Source organism: Phyllopteryx taeniolatus, chromosome 18 (genome assembly GCF_024500385.1).
Source record: "Phyllopteryx taeniolatus isolate TA_2022b chromosome 18, UOR_Ptae_1.2, whole genome shotgun sequence".
Lineage (NCBI taxonomy): Eukaryota > Metazoa > Chordata > Actinopteri > Syngnathiformes > Syngnathidae > Phyllopteryx > Phyllopteryx taeniolatus.
In genome coordinates this window covers 5,508,066-5,526,951 of record NC_084519.1, presented here as the reverse complement: position 1 = coordinate 5,526,951, position 18,886 = coordinate 5,508,066, and positions in this window count along the sequence as shown.

Sequence of the window (18,886 nt, the reverse complement as noted above, 5' to 3'; positions counted from 1 at the left end):
GAGCACAGGGATTAGAGGAGGACCTTTGCCTCTTCGTAGTTGTGTGGATGCTGAGAAAAAATAGTTATGATGTTAAAAGAAAAATGAATGGTTGCCAAACTAAAGTCTAAATAAAATCCAATGGAACCAGTTGCCTTCGGAAGTCACCTAATATCGATAAGTAAGTCCACCATTGTGTAATTTAATGTTATTGTAAAAACACAGAGGTTTGTTATATAACATTAGAGAACAAACAACAACGGGAGGCAAACGGAGCCCACCAGACAGGCCAGGGATAACGTTGTGGAGAGGTTTAAAGCAGGGTTAGGTTATAAAGAAAAATATCCCAAGCTTTGAACATCTCATGGGCCACTCTTAAATCCCGCAATGCGAAAATGGAAAGAACAAGGCACAACTTCAAAGTACCCACCAAGAAATGGAAAAAGACAGCATTGATCAGTAAAGCATATCAGAGGCCCCAAGGTGACTCGGGAGGAGCTGCAGAGATTCTCTCAGGTGGGACAATCTATCCACAGGACAACTATGAGTTGTGCGGAATGAAGAATGCCCACTATTGAAAACAAGCCATAAGGAGTCGTGCTTGCAGTTAATCAAAAGCCATGTCGGGGACACAGACGACATGTGGAAGAACGCGCTCTGGTCGGAAGAGACAAAAATGGATGTTTTTGGCCTAAATAGGGTTAGGGTTAGACTCTGTGTGTGGCGGAAAATGAACACACAATCCTCAACGTGAAAAACTGCAGGGTGGCAGCATCGTGCCGCGGGGAGTCTTTTCTTCAACAGCGACAGCGAACCTGGGCCGAGTTGATGGGAATGTGGGGATGAGCCAAAAACAAGGCAATGTTGAAGCATTTTCCTACCACGTCACAAATATGTGCCACGTCATCTTGGACTATCACATGGAAATCCGACTAAAAGACTTTACGTTTGTGATTGTAATGTGACAAAATGTGGAAATGTTCAAGGGCTATGAATAGTTTGGCGAGGCACTGTCATTTTGGCAACGTGATGGAATCATTAAGCATTTGCACGATAATTGTTATTTGTAGTTACGCTACAAGTACGCTTTCCCTTTAAAAGTTATCATCTCCTTCTGTATTCCCTCTGCAGACACCTATCGTAATTAGATGGCATGGTTTCAGACATAATGTTCTTGCAGCCTGGCTGCTTACTATGAGCCTTGGAGGGTCGCTTTTACCGTGTTGTGGTCATTCAACGCCCTCAATCACGACGCACACAGCACCCACCGTCATCCAGACAAACCTAGTGAAGCCATTTTCACTTCAACCATTCTGATTTTGTGGTTACTTCTGTCTTTATTTTGCTCCCTCATCACTGCGGGCTCCATTGGTACCCATATGCAGTTTCCATTTCCATGGTGAACTCCAACCACTCCCCTGTTTTTTGTTTTGTTTCATTCTTTACTGGCCATCATTGTCACAGTCTTTGAGCAACTATGTCAGGCTTTCTTCTACTTACCAACAAGAATAGACTCATCTATCTTTGATTGTAAAATATTACGGAGGTGTCACGACAGCTGAGCCTCCCCAAACCTCGTGCAATATTCAGAGGCGATGATATACGATTACTGCGAATGAAAAAAACCAACAACACAGCATGCTATACAAACAGCTCTCTCATAGCAGCTTGCACCCTGTTCGGCTTCAGAAGAACAGTCAGCTGGCAGTAACGAGAGGCCACACAGAGAGCATGCACGACAACACCGCACCCTTGGAGTTATCCATGTAAAAGCCACCGCAGGCAGCAATCACCCTCAATGCACACTATATTAGGTACTCAGTCTAAAACGTCACCTTTTCGGTCCACAAGAACTCCACTTGGAACTTAAGAAACATACATGAAGCTGTCTCGGTCTGTGTTTGCAAACTGTTGAAATGCTCTGTGGCAGGCACGTGCACAGATATTTTTGGGGGGCAGGTGCCGAAGTCAAAAAAGGGCACCCATCGTCAAAATTAATCATTCATGGGGCGGCTGTGGCTCAGTAGGTAGAGAGGGTCGTTAGATTATGTATTAACTAACACAATCAACACAGTCAATAATACAATTATAAACAAAGGAGGTGATGGGAAGCTACAGTGGATATAAAAAGTCTACACACCCCTGTTCAAATGGGAGGTTTTTGTGCTATATAAAAATAACACAAGCCATGGTCTGCAGAGAGCGTCTGCAGTATCAGAGGGGTCTCATTGTTCAAAGTCACAAGAAGGGTACAAATATGGCATTAATGTCATATATCATATAATATGCAGAATTCTCTCAAGGACTCAAATAAATGCCCGTCAGATATCGAAACAATTGTTGGGCAATACAATACAATATATTTATGTCTATTTGACATTGATGCGCTATTTAAAAAAATTATCAGAGGTTACTCTCCAGTTTCTCTCTTTTTTTCCACTGAATACTTAATTATTCTCATAAGTAAAATTTTTACTACTTTTTTTTATTATTCCAAAGTAACAGTACTCTTACTTGAGTATGTTTTTAACCTACTCTAACCACCTCGGATAAATGGGTAGAAAGTACCGATATGTTTTATAATAGAGAAGAAGTCAAAGTATAAAAGTTGTTAGAAAAATAAATACTCAAGTAAAGTACAGATACCTAAAACATCTACTTATGTACAGTAAACAAGTATTTGAATGTTTTTCCTTCCCACCACTGCAGTTAACAGTGTTTCTCTTATAGGTTGTCCTTTGTATTGCATCATTGCTAATATTTCTTGCACCTCATAACCAAATAATTAACATGTAAGCATCACTGCTGCATACTACAACTGTCATCTCACGCACACAGACGAGCTGGAACAGGGCCAAGGGGTGTGGATGGGAGGGCTTAGCACCAGCATCTCCTCTAATACGGTAACCCCCCACCAGCCTGAGTAATAAAAAAAAAAAGGGGAGGGAGATCAATGCAGAGGGGGTGATGCAAAGAGAAAGGAAGAGCTAGAGTGGGCAAAAAAGATGGGGAAGAAGGGAGGGGAGGGGATGATGGCTGGAAAAACCCGGTGTCCTCCTGCAAGGAATTTCCTCTCAATGATGTGTTTCCCCCGTTTTTTTTGTTTTTTTTCCCCCCAAACCATCTTTCTTGGTTTTATTGCACATTCAATGCCAATAATTACATGTCCACACATTGGCCTTAAAGTGTGCACCTGCAGAGTTTTCGTGAAGGTGACATTTGAGGGAGAAGATTTTAGAAAAAAGGAATGTATGAGAGGAAAGGTGGCGGAGGGAGAGGAGGGAGGGGGGGGGGGGGGGGGTTACCAGGCAGATGCAAATGCAACATAATGCAGAGGTAGCCGACTGAGGCATTGCAGATGTGACAAGGCAAAAACTGTATAGGCTGCTTCTGAGAGTCCCCCCCACCCTGAGCAGGAGTGATGAGGTTTGCAATGCACCACTGACCTGAAGAAGACAGAAGACAAAGGCCTCAAATGTCCCAAGTAGCACACAGACTCACATTTAGGTATTGTTTGGAGTGATGTAACTCACAAAAGTAATCTTGTTTCAGCCTTTATTGTTAATGTTTTCCACATTTAATAATGCAATAAAGCCAAACTTGGAAGTAGTCTTTGTACTCTAAGGGGCTGCCAAGAACAAATTCAATTAAGCAAAAATTGTCTTGGAAGTCTGCTTTATGCGTATATTGAGTGTAGGTGTTGAAAAAGTGTGCGCGTGTGTCTGCGACTGTGGGGGGGTGGGGTGTTACTGACAATTACTACGACTACAACCGCTAATGAAAAATAAATTGGTTTTACATAGAGCTTTTCAAGATCTGGAAAGAAACTATTTATAACTAAAACAGTAACAAAATTTCTCTTTATAATGCCTTGTGAATAAAGATAATTCTGTTTCATAAGTAAAAATGAACTAAAATTGATTGTCAGGTAAACACTACTTTAAAGGTTGTTAGCTTATGACAGATTGCTCGTTTTGGTTCCGGTTCAGGGGTGGATCTGTTCTAGTAGGATACAGGCCTGCGGGCCAGACCAAAATCATGAAAAATCCAAAACTATTTGGCTTATCACAATAAACACAAAGCTGTGATGAAGAAGTTTATCAAAATAACGATAATATATAATCAGTTTTAGTGTGTTTAATAAAGTCGAAGAATGTCAAAGTGGCCCTTGAGTCCCTTGCGTTTTCTTGATGTGGCCCTCGGAGGAAAACGTTTGACACCCCTGTCTTCCATCATCAACCGTGTACTACACACTGTATTTGACTACTGTTGTGTTTTAATGACAACTATTCATTGCCAACTACTAGCGCATGTTCTTCATTGCAGTTACTGCAAATACGGCGCTGTATGTTTTTTCTTTAGACTTTCAACAATTCAACCTTAATGGAGGTCTGTACTGTACAAAGGGTTACGTATTCTTGTTTGTCATATTTGGACTGTCAGACCTCTCCCTTCCTTCCTCCTTGTCACTGTTCCTGCATTCACACTGCATTTTAATGTCAAGAAAGGCTGAGGCAACTAGCCGACTCAGATTTTTTATGTCCTGCTGTGGCAAGCCACATTTTGTGCTGCAGGGGGTAAACAAAAAAAAGAAAAACCTGCTGTCAATGGGTAGTTGGTGGAGACAATGAGGGGCGGAAAAAGTGATGGTAGAGGCTGCGAAATTATATAATATTCAATGTGAAAGGTACTGACAGGAAGGACAGGGCATTTGTTCCCAGGGAGGGCCAAGCGTCAGGGCCCGCTAATCCACAGCTGCGGTGACTGACAGGAGGGCCAACTGTCAGCAGGAGCGCGGAAAGAAAGAAAGAAATGAGTTTGGCATTTCCATACTGCACGAGGCATTTCTGCAGAGAACATGCTGGGGCTAAAAGAAGACTTTCATGAAAGCTTGGCTGACCTTGTGAGATCATATTTACAGTACAACACTGGAGAAAAAGTACGTTACATTTTTGCTGGTGTTCCTGCCATTGTGTATTATACAGCACTAGTGTTCGGTCAAGGCCTCGACCGCTGGCTGAAATACAGACAGAAGCATCAACCTACAGTGCATCTGGAACGTATTCAGAATGCTCACCTTTTCACCCGTTCAATACTCACAATCGCAAATTCTTATGTGTTTAATTAACACCGAGTTAGGCCGATCCACGGACCAATAGGAAGCGACCTTGCTGAACCCAAATAGAGGAGCAACTAGTCTTGCTTGTCATTCACCACTCTAAAATTGACATGGAGAAGAGTTGCAATTCCATTTTTTTTCATGACAGCCTAGCTTCTTCAATGTCCTCTTCTACTATTACAACTCTTTCTTCTTCTTTGTATTGTTTGGATTCTCTTTGGCACCATGCTGCCTCTCACAGGTCAGATTTGGTACTATGACAGACCTTTATTTTGGGGGAGGAGACTCACAATTGTCAGTGGAGATATTGTAATGTGTGTTTTGTGCTGTGTTGTCATCTGAAGTACACTGCACACGCTAGAAAATCATTCAATGGGCGCTTATACAGAGGTGGTGTCCAATCATTGTAAAGATGGTAGAGATTTATTTTCACCCCATCCCTGCTGCTCATCTGTTTCAAAACTGCTAAAATAAATGCTAATGATATCCTGAATGAACTAATGATGTTGCTTGACTCTTCCAGCATGCAGCCAGACACATTGGTATTCAAGCTATGTTGTACAGGTTGAATATTTAATCTTTCAGAGGTGAGCATCTCTGCGTGAGGACAATGTGCTCAGTTTTTGTTAAAACTGCTCTAGGAAGATTCATGGTTGTCCTAAACTTGTGTCATTTAAGAATTACAGAGTTCACCGTGCGCATGGGTGGAATTTTTTGCAGCATTGCCCTGATCTGCCAAAGTGTATTGACCTCATAGCTTGTTGTTGTTGTTCTTTTTTTTTTTTTTTTTTACTGTGAGAAAGAAAATGGATGGATGGCCTTATTTAGACAGATATGTGCCTCTCCAACTTGTTTCCAGTCAACTGAACACAAGTGGACTTCAACTAAGTTGTACAAACATCTCAAGAATGATCAAAATAAATGGAAAAATACATTTCACAGCAAATGCTCAGAACAGCAGTGTCTTGCTGTGATATATGAGTGATATCTCAATTATTTGTCTTTTGTAGCTTTTCATAGAGCAAGAAAATATATATTTTTTTGGGCCTGTTCGGCTGTTAGGTCAAGCAGAATGGAGGAACTGTATCCCTTTTATGCCGGAACAGTTTTACAGTTTTACCGTGATTGTACCTACACTTTGACAACAGTTTGTCTGTAAATGGACTTGGAAAGTTTCCCATCATTCACTATCAACCTGTTCTCCGCCCTTTGTATTATAAGAATAACAATGTCGTCATTGTCGTTGTAACAGGTACAAAGAGCATGAGACAAGGCTGGAAAACAGCACCGGTCTGTCCGCCGTATGCGCCCACACAGAGGCCTAGTCACCAGGTGGGCAGCTGGCACCACGTACTCATTGGCCAGTTGAGGCCGGCTATCTACTGGAAACGGCGAGAGGATATGCTTCTCCCAATCCAAAACGCATGATGACTCCCATCTTCTCATCCTCTGCCCTCAAACCAAGCCTTGCTTCCGTTATGAGCAGAGGCTGAATCATACCAGAGAATCACTTGAACATAAATAGTCGCACCAACGTTTGCAGTGACCAAACTTTGCTGAGGTCTGAAAGGGACAGGTGGGATTTTTGAAATATGTTTGCCTGACATTCAAAAGCACAAAAACACAGGAAGTTTCCTAAAAGTGAAGTCACTGGGTTCAAAATAATCACACAAGACAGCGTTTGTATTGTAGTTTATATGGCTGGAGAGTGACTGATTCACTGGATGTTTCCTCAAAAAAGCTATTGTGAAAACAAGGGATGCTTTTGTATGTGGTTACACAACACTCTCATTCAAAGGAAATGACGACGCACCGGACGGACACAGGCCTTCATATCAAAGTCTTTATTTTTATTCTATCGCCATAAAAATGAATTGAATGAGGCAAGAGGTTATCTTTCATTTCTTGGTTGGTTAGATAGCAAGCTCAGTGCAAACTATATAACTAATTCCCATGAAACTTTGTGGAGGGGTGGCATATGAGTCAAGGAATCATCCATTCAATTATCAAGGAATTTAGGCACCGTTACACTCCACTAGGGCTTGAGTGTGGCGGTGACCCACCAGCTCCAAGTTCAGCTGCAGTGAAAAAAAGGTTGCTGTGTGTGTGCATCTTGTGTCGCTTTCTTTGAATTAGTGGGCTGTTTTGTTGTTAGCATTGCAATTAGCATTCGCATTGGGACTCCAGTAGAAATGCGCACTACCAACAGCAGTGCAAGCACTTCAGTTAGAAAGCTTTGACTTTCTGTCGCAAGTGATTTACTTCTACAGTGTGACTTGGTGTCCATCTTAACACAGGTCTTATGGTAATGGGGAGGGGGAGGGGGAGGGGGAACTCAACTAATTAAAGGTCAAATTATTCTTGACAAAATAAACATTGACCGTGTGGAAATTGGACATACGTAATTAACCTAACATACATGATGAGAACATGCTAAGTCCATACAAAAAGGGAAATTTAATTGAAAACAGCATTCCTAAATTCCATAATTATTAGGAATAATGTGGTGAATGTTTAACAATTAGTATTCTTATTTCCAGACAAGGTCATTAAACACTAAGTGATAGTCCTTATTTTGAGTCACTATCTTATTTTCCATGCACGCTCCGGATGCTTTCTCTCTAATTACCACCCGGAAAATATAATGAAGAGATGTTCAATAAACACAAACAAGCTTTGTGGTCTGATTAGTAGACACAGTGGCATTTTTTTTTTTTTTTTTGGGCAGCCATCTGCAGCCCCAAATAAAGGCCTGAGATTTATACAAATAGAATAAAGACTGTTGGGAAAACTGGGAGAACATTGCTGCATCTTTTGGTTGTTGACTTGCTGTAAACAGAATTAGTCCATCGATCCATTTCCAATACTGCTTATTGTGTCTCAAGGGCCTGGAGGAGGCGGATTATGCCATGAACTGGTCAATCGCAGTCGTTCGCAGGGCACATATAGACGAACAACCATTCACATGCACTCACAATCACACTAGCACGGAGTGGGAACTGAACCCACGCTGCCTGCGCTAAAGTCAGGGCACGGTACCACTAGACCATCATTGAGTTCAACAGAATTGGTATTATTTTTCTTTTTAATAGGAGTAGTAGAAGTATGAATCATATTTTTTATATCGCCTATCCTGTTCAAAGTCACGCAAGGGCCGAGGCAATTATGAAGCGTGCATTGAGTGAGAATTGATTGCGCGCCGGCTGCACAAAAGGCAGCTATATTAACTGCTATACTAACAATGTGCATTATTATTTTTTACATTTTTGTTTTTTATCACGCATTTTTGTCAAACTTATACTAAAGTGTGACTTGACTTGACCCAACAGTCCTCCTCTTCACGCAGGGATATGGTTAAGCATGTAATATTAATGATTGTATTCTCATAAAGGACACCTTTTTTCTTATGCAATACCAACTTTAAATTTTAAATGAATTATGCCAGTTACAAGAGTCTGCATTTGATAGAATGTCTGGCTATTCTTCAAACACACACACATACACACGCACAAAGCAACAGACAAAGGCCTTCACACATACACTGAAGCTCTGAAGGCAAACTGGGTGGTAATGAAGCTGCTCCATATACAGTTACGCCGGTCCGGTCTTCACAGAGGGTCGGAGGACAAGCGCACACACGGGCACAGTTTGTTCATCTAAAAATAACCTTTTATGCTAGAGTCCTCTGGGATATGGAGAGTAAAATTGTAAGTACACAGTGTACATGTCTCTCCAGTCCCCCCTAATCCCTCAACACACAGCACGACTGTTCGCTTGATGGCGCCTAGCTGAGCAGCTCACATTGTGTCTGTTTTGTATTCGCACGTGCACTTCCTCCACGGTTGCCACGGAGTTCTCCAGGGGAACTCGGAAGATAACAACCCGAGACGACACCAGTGGCCCACTGAAATTTGCCACCGCCGCGGCATCTTCGGTTTCCACCGGCGTACCTGAATTTAGCCCCGCCGATCCCGATCGAGGCCGGCGATTGACAGACACCTGATGATCGATCGACCGGATGAGGGCAGCAGGTGGCGACCCGCTCAAGCCGCAAAAGCAATATTTGAGGACGCTGAATGGGCTCCTAATGAGACACTGGATCCTAAATGATAACATGGTGTTTATGAGAGGTCACCTGAGATGGCGAATGAATAATAGACAGGCTGCGGCCTGGTCAGGTTGGTGGTTAGAGCTCAGCTCGGGGCTGCTTGCGCTGACATTTAGAGGCTAACACTAAGCCTTGATAGGGGCAACAGGTAAGAGGCAAACAAAGGCCAGCAGGTGTATGGCCCGAGGCACACTGCCGTGTTAGATTAACTCACTAAATGTTTGATCAGCCTGGTGCAGATCATTAAATTACACATAATTGGAAATGCTCACAACAAATCATGTTTGAAAGAAAGTCCAACTTAAAGCTAATACAGTGGAACATCCATCCATCCATCCATCCATTTTCTTTCCCGCTTATCCTCACGCCTATCCCAGCTATCTTCGGGCGGGAGGCGGAGGACACCCTGAACCGGTCGCCAGCCAATCGCAGGGCACATAGAAACAAACAACCATTCGCACTCACATTCATCTAAAGTCAATTCCAGAATGCTGGTAGACCTTTCATTTTTTCCCCCTATTTGAAATAATGGAAATATAAATTAATTTCAAAGGATCACCTTTATTTACAATGTTTTAAGTAACATTTGCATTCTTAATATACAGGAGTGGTAGAATAGGTCAGACACTGTTTATTCAAATGCAAAATCATGAAAATATATACTGCAATCAAATTTAACTTTAATTAAGAGGTGGTGATGAACATGGGTGATTACTGCTGGGAAGCTGAGTTTCCATGTTACAGACTAAACGTTCCAGGATACATTCCTTTCTTCTTTTATTTTTAATGTCAAATTACAGCGATTTTAGCCGTATTGCACTCAGAGGCAGCGGAACCATGGAGCACTGGGGGCACGAGCCCCTCACTTTTTGGTTCGCCTTTTACATGCCCCTTTACTCCTTTTATCACGTATGTTTTCACAACCCTTCTTTATTGCACTGGGTCGTGCTTATATGAGCATATGTCATATAGTAGCATAATTATGCATTATTTCATTTGAAAATGCTGACTGCTGCATCAATAGAGTAATGGCTTTTTTTTTGCAGAGGCACTGTGATGGTTTGGGAAAAATAAGGCTTGTCATTGAAGACAATCTCATGCAGAAAGATGTCGCGATGAGATTCTGCGACCAGTGGCAATCCCATATCACCACAGTCTGGGAACTAATACTCATCACAAACCTCTTCCAGAATTTGGGAGTGGACGGAACGGAATGGCCTGCCAAACACGCTGCCCTGTGAACCCAACTGAAGAGTTGCGGGATGAACTTGGGTGTGCTGTTCGAGCTAAAGTGAGCAACCCAAGAGGGTTTGCTGACTTGCGACGACTCCTGCTGGAGGATTTGATTGCCATCCCACACCAGTGTGACCAAACCGGTGAGCAGCTTACAGTAATAAGATGGCGCAAGGCTGTTGTGGGTGTGTATGGTTCTTCCACACACGACTGAGGATTATGTTTCCTCCTTTTTTAATGATCAGACTTTAATTATCCAATCTAAAAAGGAGCACCAAAAAAAAAAAAAAAAGAGACAATAGCAACAGCAGAATAAGCTGTTTGAAAAATTCTGTGATTTGGTACATTTATATGGTACTACAAAAATTGTTGTGATGTGAAAAAAAATATATACAGTAATGACATAATTACATATAATTATAATTAAAAAGAATTAAACCAGTTTTTTACACTGCATCAAATGGATGGCCATTGTGCTGCTCTTTCTTGTGAACCTGCCTTGACCACCTGGGTCAGACATGGATATACTGTTCATTGAGATGATTTTCACCACATCGCAGTTCATCAGTACGGCACTAATATTAGTCGATCTTCGCAGAGGATCAAGAATATATGACTGTGACTCCGACTGTTATATTGTGCCTCTGAATATTCATCCATTTCACTTCATCCTCAGGGCATTGAATTGATTGCAACTGGACTGTTCTGGTTGCCTCTCATCTGACCAGGCTTCAGGAAAAACTCAACTATTTATGCTCCAAGTGGAGGCACTCCCCAAACCATGGATGATATCATTCTTTTGGAATGCAAAACGCCATACGCCTGGCAGAGAGGCCACTGTCCGTCAACGAGAGTCGTTAGGTAGAAACTCCCTCATTAGCATTCCATTCTGTTGTAAAATGGTAGTGGAGCTGTCTCCAGTCCTAGGAGGCTGCGTTTTTGTGTTATTTGTTGGAGGTAGAATTCCTGAGTTTCTTTGGAATGGACAAAAAGACAGGATTGTGTAGTGTTATATTGTCAGTCTACATGTGTTGCTGTAGTGTTTGTGTTCCATCAGTTTATTTAAAGGGTTAAATCACTGCAACATAGAGGCGGTTTAGTGTTAGCATTAAACTAGAAGACCGAAAAGCTAAGAAGCTATGTGATTGTTTTAAAGGCACAAAGTGTTTTATATTTAGTTTAACAGTAAACGTAAATTGGGAGTGGCAATAAACAGATGAAGGCTCTTTTTTTTAAGGAACTGCTCACTATTTAACAAAGTGCTGCTTATTGTGAAGTGAGTTGGGTTGAGTTCACTGCCACCATACAGCGCTCAAAGCAAAAATTTCAGGCAAACAATGGCTCGTATCTTGACAAACCTGTAAATGGAGACACATATCTCAAGGCACCACTGTAGTGTATTTAGTTGGGCTGAAGATGGGGAAAAAAAATTATTATTGGACATTCAAAGCAGGCTAATTTGGCATTTTGACTGTTAGAACTCCGGCATGTTTAGAATCAACCTTTGAAAAGGTTTACTCAGTCAAGAAATGTGACCATTAAAATGAGAAACCTCTTGTCCCCTGAGAAGCGTGGGCCCAATCCTGTGTACTGCCGTCCCATCACTTTGTGCAGATTATAATAATCTGGCACTGTCACCTTGCTGCACATTCACACTCACGATTGAGTGGAGCTGCTCCTCTGTTTGCTGTGCAAAGAAAGCAGACACCTAAAGGAAACATGCAAATTCTATGCAAGCAAGCTCCATGCAGCAATGGCTCTCGTGAGCCTTGAAGTAAGCCAACCCTGTGCTGATTGCAGGTATTTATCAGCTACAATGTTCTAGTGGCACTTATCTATGAAACATTAATGAGAGCTGATGTACTCTTAATAACCCTGATGGAAAATCCAGCACTCAACCTTTAACGGAAGTGTGCACTCCTATTATTATCAAGCCACAACAAGGGAGCGTTACATCAGACTGTGTACACTTCTAATCGCCTCACAAGGATAGTGAATTGGTTGCCATAAAAAGCCTTTTGGAATTATTTGAACTTGAAAATGATTGGATGGTGTTACATTCCATTAGTGCCACCTTTTTCTCACTCTCTCACATTCATGTTTCCCCCCTCGCTTTCTCACTCTGACCCATTAAAAGCCACAATAAAAGCCCTTTTCGCCAGCTCCGACAACCCCCCCCCCCCCCCCCCCCCCCCACCGCCACCTCACATTAGTTCACTGACAGATAAAGGGAACAGAATGTCTCTTGATAAAGAGGTGCAGGCACATTAAGCCTATTTATTTGCACTTATACATGCATGTGGATGGATGGGTAAGGGACTGTAGAAGGAGGCTGTGGTTTTCCTCTGAGGGTTCACTCTTGTCTTTATATATGTTCCACTGCGCAGTTTGCAGGGTTTAACATGCACCTTTGGGCATGAGCGAGGCTCAATGAAGCCAGCACATAAAGACAGCATGCTCCTCTGCTTGCCCTCCTTCTTACAGTTACATAAGAGTGGGAGATGCAGGCGTACAGGGTGCTGTGGAAGCCCAAGGTGGAAGTAGGCCGGTTAAGCCAAAGCGGTAATAGCTGTGTGTATGTGTAAATATGTAGATATGTGTGTCATGTTATGGGGAAACATGTGAGAGAAAGAAAAAAATATATCCCTAAGTGGAGGGGAAGGGCTGACGCAAATGGCACATCTGCTGGACAGGAAATTCTAATTACTTTTTCATAAACCGAGAGCACTCCAGGCCTTATTTTGCACGTGCGAGCACATTTTCATGTAAAGCAGAGACAATGACACACGCATGCCAGATAAATCACGTCAACACATGTGGATACAACAATAAGGACGGGTTATGTTCATATAATTTGATCAATAACGGTAAAGACACAAATTCTAATTGAGCTTCTTTTTTTTTTTTATTCCACCTTGGTTTTGTATGGGTAGATGTCTCCCATGCTGAAACAGCCACGCTTAAAGTCCTATTTTCAAGACGTTATTGATTATTTGAAATTTAGGCTTTCGTATTAAAGGCTATCCTTATTGACAGAGTAAATGGTAAACAATCATGACCTTTTGATGGATAACTGCCAATAATTAAAATACTCATATGAGTAAAATGAATTGATTTTCAAAAGTAAATTCAGTTGGCCATGTCTTTACCCTTATTGATCAAATTGTATGAGAATGACCCAGACACACACTAAAGCGCCGTTGCTGTGACACTCTGATGACGAAAGGTGCGATGAAACATTGATTTGCCTCAGCAGGGCACAAACCCTCCCACTATGGCGTGGAACAACACGAGGCTTTTACAGAAGACGAGGACCTCGTGAATATTCATGTCACCACCTCTGCAAGAGACGGGGTGCAGAATTCGCTGAGATCAGCGCTGAGAAATCCCCGTTGTGCGAAAAAATACAAGTACACTTGGGGTACACTTCATGCATTCCGGTGCTCTCTCTACTGCGCTTTCTCTCTTTTACTCTTCTTCCTCTGGCATCCCATCCGCCCACACACACCCAAATGTTGAAAAACACAAGCACACGCACACAGATCTCTAAACCACCTACACACTCACACTTTCTCATGTTTTCTCATGGTCTGGCTGACGAATACTTATGATCTTCCTTTTCCCTTCAACAATCTGATCTCCAGAACCATTTATCATGGCGATTGTCCACATCCGGACAGGTGGCTCATTTTCACATTAATAGCCCATCAACAGCACCTCCAGAACAGCGATGGTAACAACCTCTGTACGACCCCATAAAAAACTGATGTGGAAAGGCTGGGCAGCATTTTGACAAGTTCACACAGTGTTCCCTCTCGTGTTCATGAGTCAGTGCTTCTCACCACGTCCTCGGATGGCTCGGAACCACGTGCTCAGCACCTGCACTTTCAGCTCTCTGCGCCCGGGTTGCCACAGTAACTTTGAATCTACGGAGACAGGCCCTTGATCGTAAACGGGAACGACAACCGATCTGATGCTAGCTTGAGAGAGCGTCGACGAGGCGAGGCCAGCGGGTGCCGGGACGCTGACAATCACCCCTCGTCTTACTGTGTGATCCTCTGGCGTTGTTGTTCAGCTGACAGCTGGGACCTTTGACACCATACAAAAGGGGCACAGATGTACAAATCAATGAACGTAATAACCCGCTTTCACTACATATGAGTAAATGCATCTTTGCCACCTTTGCCGTTTCTCCATTATGCTTTATGCCTCTGGCAGGGTCACTCATGGTAAACAGGTCGAAGGTGAGGGATCAGACTAAGCACGGCTAAAAGACCCCCAATTTAAAAGTAAATTGATGGAATCTGATTTTCCCTTGCCCCCTTCTGGAGCCAGGCCTGGAGGTGGGGCTCAAAGGCGAGCGCCTGGTGGCTGGGTCTGCACTCATGGAACCTGGCCGGCCACAGCCCGAAAAGGAAACGCGGGTCTCCCTTCTCATGGGCTCACCACCCATGGGAGGGGCCACAGGGGCCGGATGCAGCGGTGGCCAAAGGCAGGGACCTTGGCGGTCCGATCCTCGGCTACAAAAGCTGGCTCTAGGGCCGTGGAACGTCACCTCCCTAGCAGGGAAGGAGCCCGAGCTGGTCTGTGAGGTTGAGAAGTTCAGACGAGACATAGTCGGGCTCGCCTCCACACACAGTTTGGACTCTGGTACCAGTCCTCTCGAGAGGAATTGGACTCTCTTCCGCTTTAGAGTTGCCCACGGTGAGAGGCGCCGAGCAGGTGTGGGTATACATACATGTACATTAGGGTTCACGCCGGTGAAGGAGCGGGTAACCTTCCTCTGCCTTTTTCCTGACTGTTGTTTGTGCCTATGCACAGTTCAGAGTACCCACTCTTTTTGGAGTCCTTGGAGGGGGTGCTGGAGTGCGCTGATCAACTTTATGGTCGTGTCGTCAGACTTGCAGCTCCATGTCTTGGACACTCGGGTGAAGAGAGTAGCGGAGCTGGTGGTGTGTTGGCTCCGATGGTGAGGGAAGATGCCGGTCCGACCTGGCAGGCTCAAACGTATTGTGAGGGTCTGCTGGGAACATCTGGCAGAATCCCCTGACAGAAGGAGTTTCAACTTCCACCTCCGACAGAGGTGATTAAAAAGCTCCTCGGTGGCAAGGCCCCAGGGGAGGATGAGATTCGCCCAGAGTTCCTAAAGGCTCTGGATGTTGTGGGGCTGTCCTGGTTGACACGCCTCTGGAACATCGCGTGAACATCAGGGAGAGTGCCTCTGGATTGGCAGACATTTTAAGAAGGGGGACCGGAGGGTGTGTTCCAACTACAGGGGGATCACACTCCTCAGCCTCCCTGGTAAGGTCTATTCAGGGGTGTTGGAGAGGAGGGTCCGTCGGGAAGTCGAATCTCAGATTCAGGAGGAGCAGTGTGGTTTTCGTCCTGTCCGTGGAAGAGTGGACCAGCTCTACACCCTCGGCAGGGCCCTCGAGGGTGCATGGGAGTTCGCCCAACCAGTCTACATGTGTTTTGTGGACTTAGAGAAGGCGTTGGACTGACGATGAAAAGGAGTTTAACACTCCAGAATGTCGAGAAGCTCCCAACAATTCAAGTATATTCAAAATATCTGCTCAAGAGTGAAGCCACAAAAATAAGATACAAACTAATGATAGATAGATAGATTTGTGACTAAATTAAGAGGAGCTCAAAATTATTTCAGTATTTTTGTATGGTGGTGGTCTGTGAGATTTGTCTCATGTAAAGTGGATGGCTTGGCTCAATAAAGCGTTGAAAACATTGCTGTTGACAACACATTGATTGCGGTGCAGTCCACTGAGGTAAGAGCTATTTGAGATGATAAATGACTTGTTGATATTGTGTGGTCAAGCTAAACTGTTTTCCTGGAATTCAAGAATGAGAGGACTATGATAATGCAAAATTATATACACAAACCAGAACAATCCAATGAAATCCAGTTTTTAAAAAAAAAAAGGTATATCAAAAATTGTGCCTATTCAAAGATAATGACGTTTGGTTTTGATTGACACTTATGTCAGCGTGCTTTTCGGTACATGCCATGACACACTGCAATTATGTTATATATTATTTGTTCCTGTTTGCTGTAATTGTAGTCATGGAGTTTGGCAAAAAACACAACCAGTATCCAAAAAACTGAAGCAATATTTTGCGCATTATATGATTTGACAGTGACTTGATGAGAACCAAAAATAATTTTCAAGACAAACCCATGCATATACTGATAGTGGTGCCATGAGATAGACAGAAATGACTTCCAAGTTTTTCAAGCCATCGTTCGGCTGTTTTTTTTTTTTGCTTTGACTTGCGGATCAATATTTGAGATACAGGTGCTGTATGGTGGCTATAAACTCAACTCAATTCACATCATAACATTTGGCAGACAGTGAAGAATTCTTCACAAAAGAGGCTTCAAAATGTTAATTGCTACGGCAAGTTGGAGTTTGTCACACACATTGTTTATTTAAAACAACCACAAAACTTTGCCTTAAAATTGTCCGATAGCTTAACAAACACTGTAAAATTCCAGACAGGCTAACAATTAGAATCAGTGTCACAGTGTTATAAACCTGGAAACAGTAGAGCAACAAATTTAGACATAGAGTATAACAATATTCACAGTCATATATTCTTTATCCTCTGTGAAGAAAGACTAATATTATTGTAGCTTACTGAGGAGCTGTGACAATCTCCACGTATAAGTGTATGCTTGTCTTAAACTGCCCCTGGTGGTCAAGGTGTGCATACCAGAAGGAGCAGCACAATGTCTATTGAATTGAAGCAAAAAATATGACAAAAACTATTTCTTTACATTTTATTTAATTAAGTCATTACTGTATGTTTTTATGAAGTACAATATTATAGAGCGGCACGGTGGACGACTGGTTAGAGCGTCAGCCTCACAGTTCTGAGGACCCGGGTTCAATCCCTGGCCCCGCCTGTGTGGAGTTTGCATGTTCTCCCCGTGCCTGCGTGGGTTTTCTCCGGGCACTCCGGTTTCCTCCCACATCCCAAAAACATGCGCGCTAGGTTGATTGGAGACTCTAAATTGCCCGTAGGTATGACTGTGAGTGCGAATGGTTGTTTGTTCCTATGTGCCCTGCGATTGGCTGGCAACCAGTTCAGGGTGTACCCCGCCTCCTGCCCGATGACACCTGGGATAGGCTCCAGCACGCCCGCGACCCTAGTGAGGAGAAGCGGCTCAGAAAATGGATGGATGGATGGACAATATTATAGAGTGCTATTTTGTATTTGAAAAATCATTACATTTTTTTGGTTTGTTTTTGTGAGGATGGAATAGATTAATGGCATTTCCATTAATTTCAATGAAGAACAATGATTTGAGTTTTTTGACTTACGGTCATGGTCACGGAGCAAATTGAACTCCGATATCTCAAGGCACTACTCATGTAAAACAAAAAAAAAGAAGCAACAATTAGAAGTCATTTTGGGAGTACATCACCACTTAAAACACAAACAAATCCCAGCTGAATTCTGTAAAGTCTGAAAGAAGGATACTAGACCTCCTTTGTGTCCACTTGCCAGACAAACCTCACAGGGGTCCCACCTCTTCAACATCCAGTTAAAGCGGAATAAAGGCACTTAAGCACCACTAAATATAGGTCCTCCCCGTGAGCCTTCAACACCTTTTTTGTCTTCTCAGCAAATATTCCTTCAAGAAAAATGAGACATCTGCTCGGAACTCACAGCATAAGAAAATGATAGACGAGCCTGATGATTCATTATTTACTGCCCACGCAGTCAATAAACTGCCAAGTTTCCTTTAATTTGCTTATTGTTGTAATAGAAGAAATTTCATCAACAATGATGCAAACGTGCTCTAAGGAAACGAGCAGGAATTTGCTCATTAATGTCTATAATTCATCAACTAATTGAGGTGAATTCATAACTACAATTCAATGTTTAGCCGCTAGGTATTTAGTGGCCTAAACCTTCAGTACTCCAGTACAATCTACTATGATAGAATACAGGAGTTGTTTATACATATAAATCTATTTTAAAATAAGAATACTCAGTTTTGATTGACACCGTTAGACATTGTTGTCAGCGAGCGTTAATTATTGTGGCTGTCGTTCAGAACTAAACTGCATCACACTAATATCGTGTCCTTTTCCATCAGTTAAATAAGGAAACAAACACCTCTCAGTATGATGAAGTATAGTTCTACTACCACAGCAAACGACAACTACAATAACAAATACACATTCTTCTTATTATAAAGGCTTTTTTTTTTTTCTTCTCCTCAATACAGCTCTACTACTACATTATGAGGTTGTCCAGATGTACCATGTGGCCAGTGTGTGTACTGTATATAAGAATCAATACGGTCAATTGCATTGGAAACGGAAGTGGAGAACTGCAAATATAATAATAAATGTGTCTAATTTCAGTCTCTTTTGTGTAGTGTGCCATTACTATAGTCATATGCCTGTACTGTAATTAAGAAT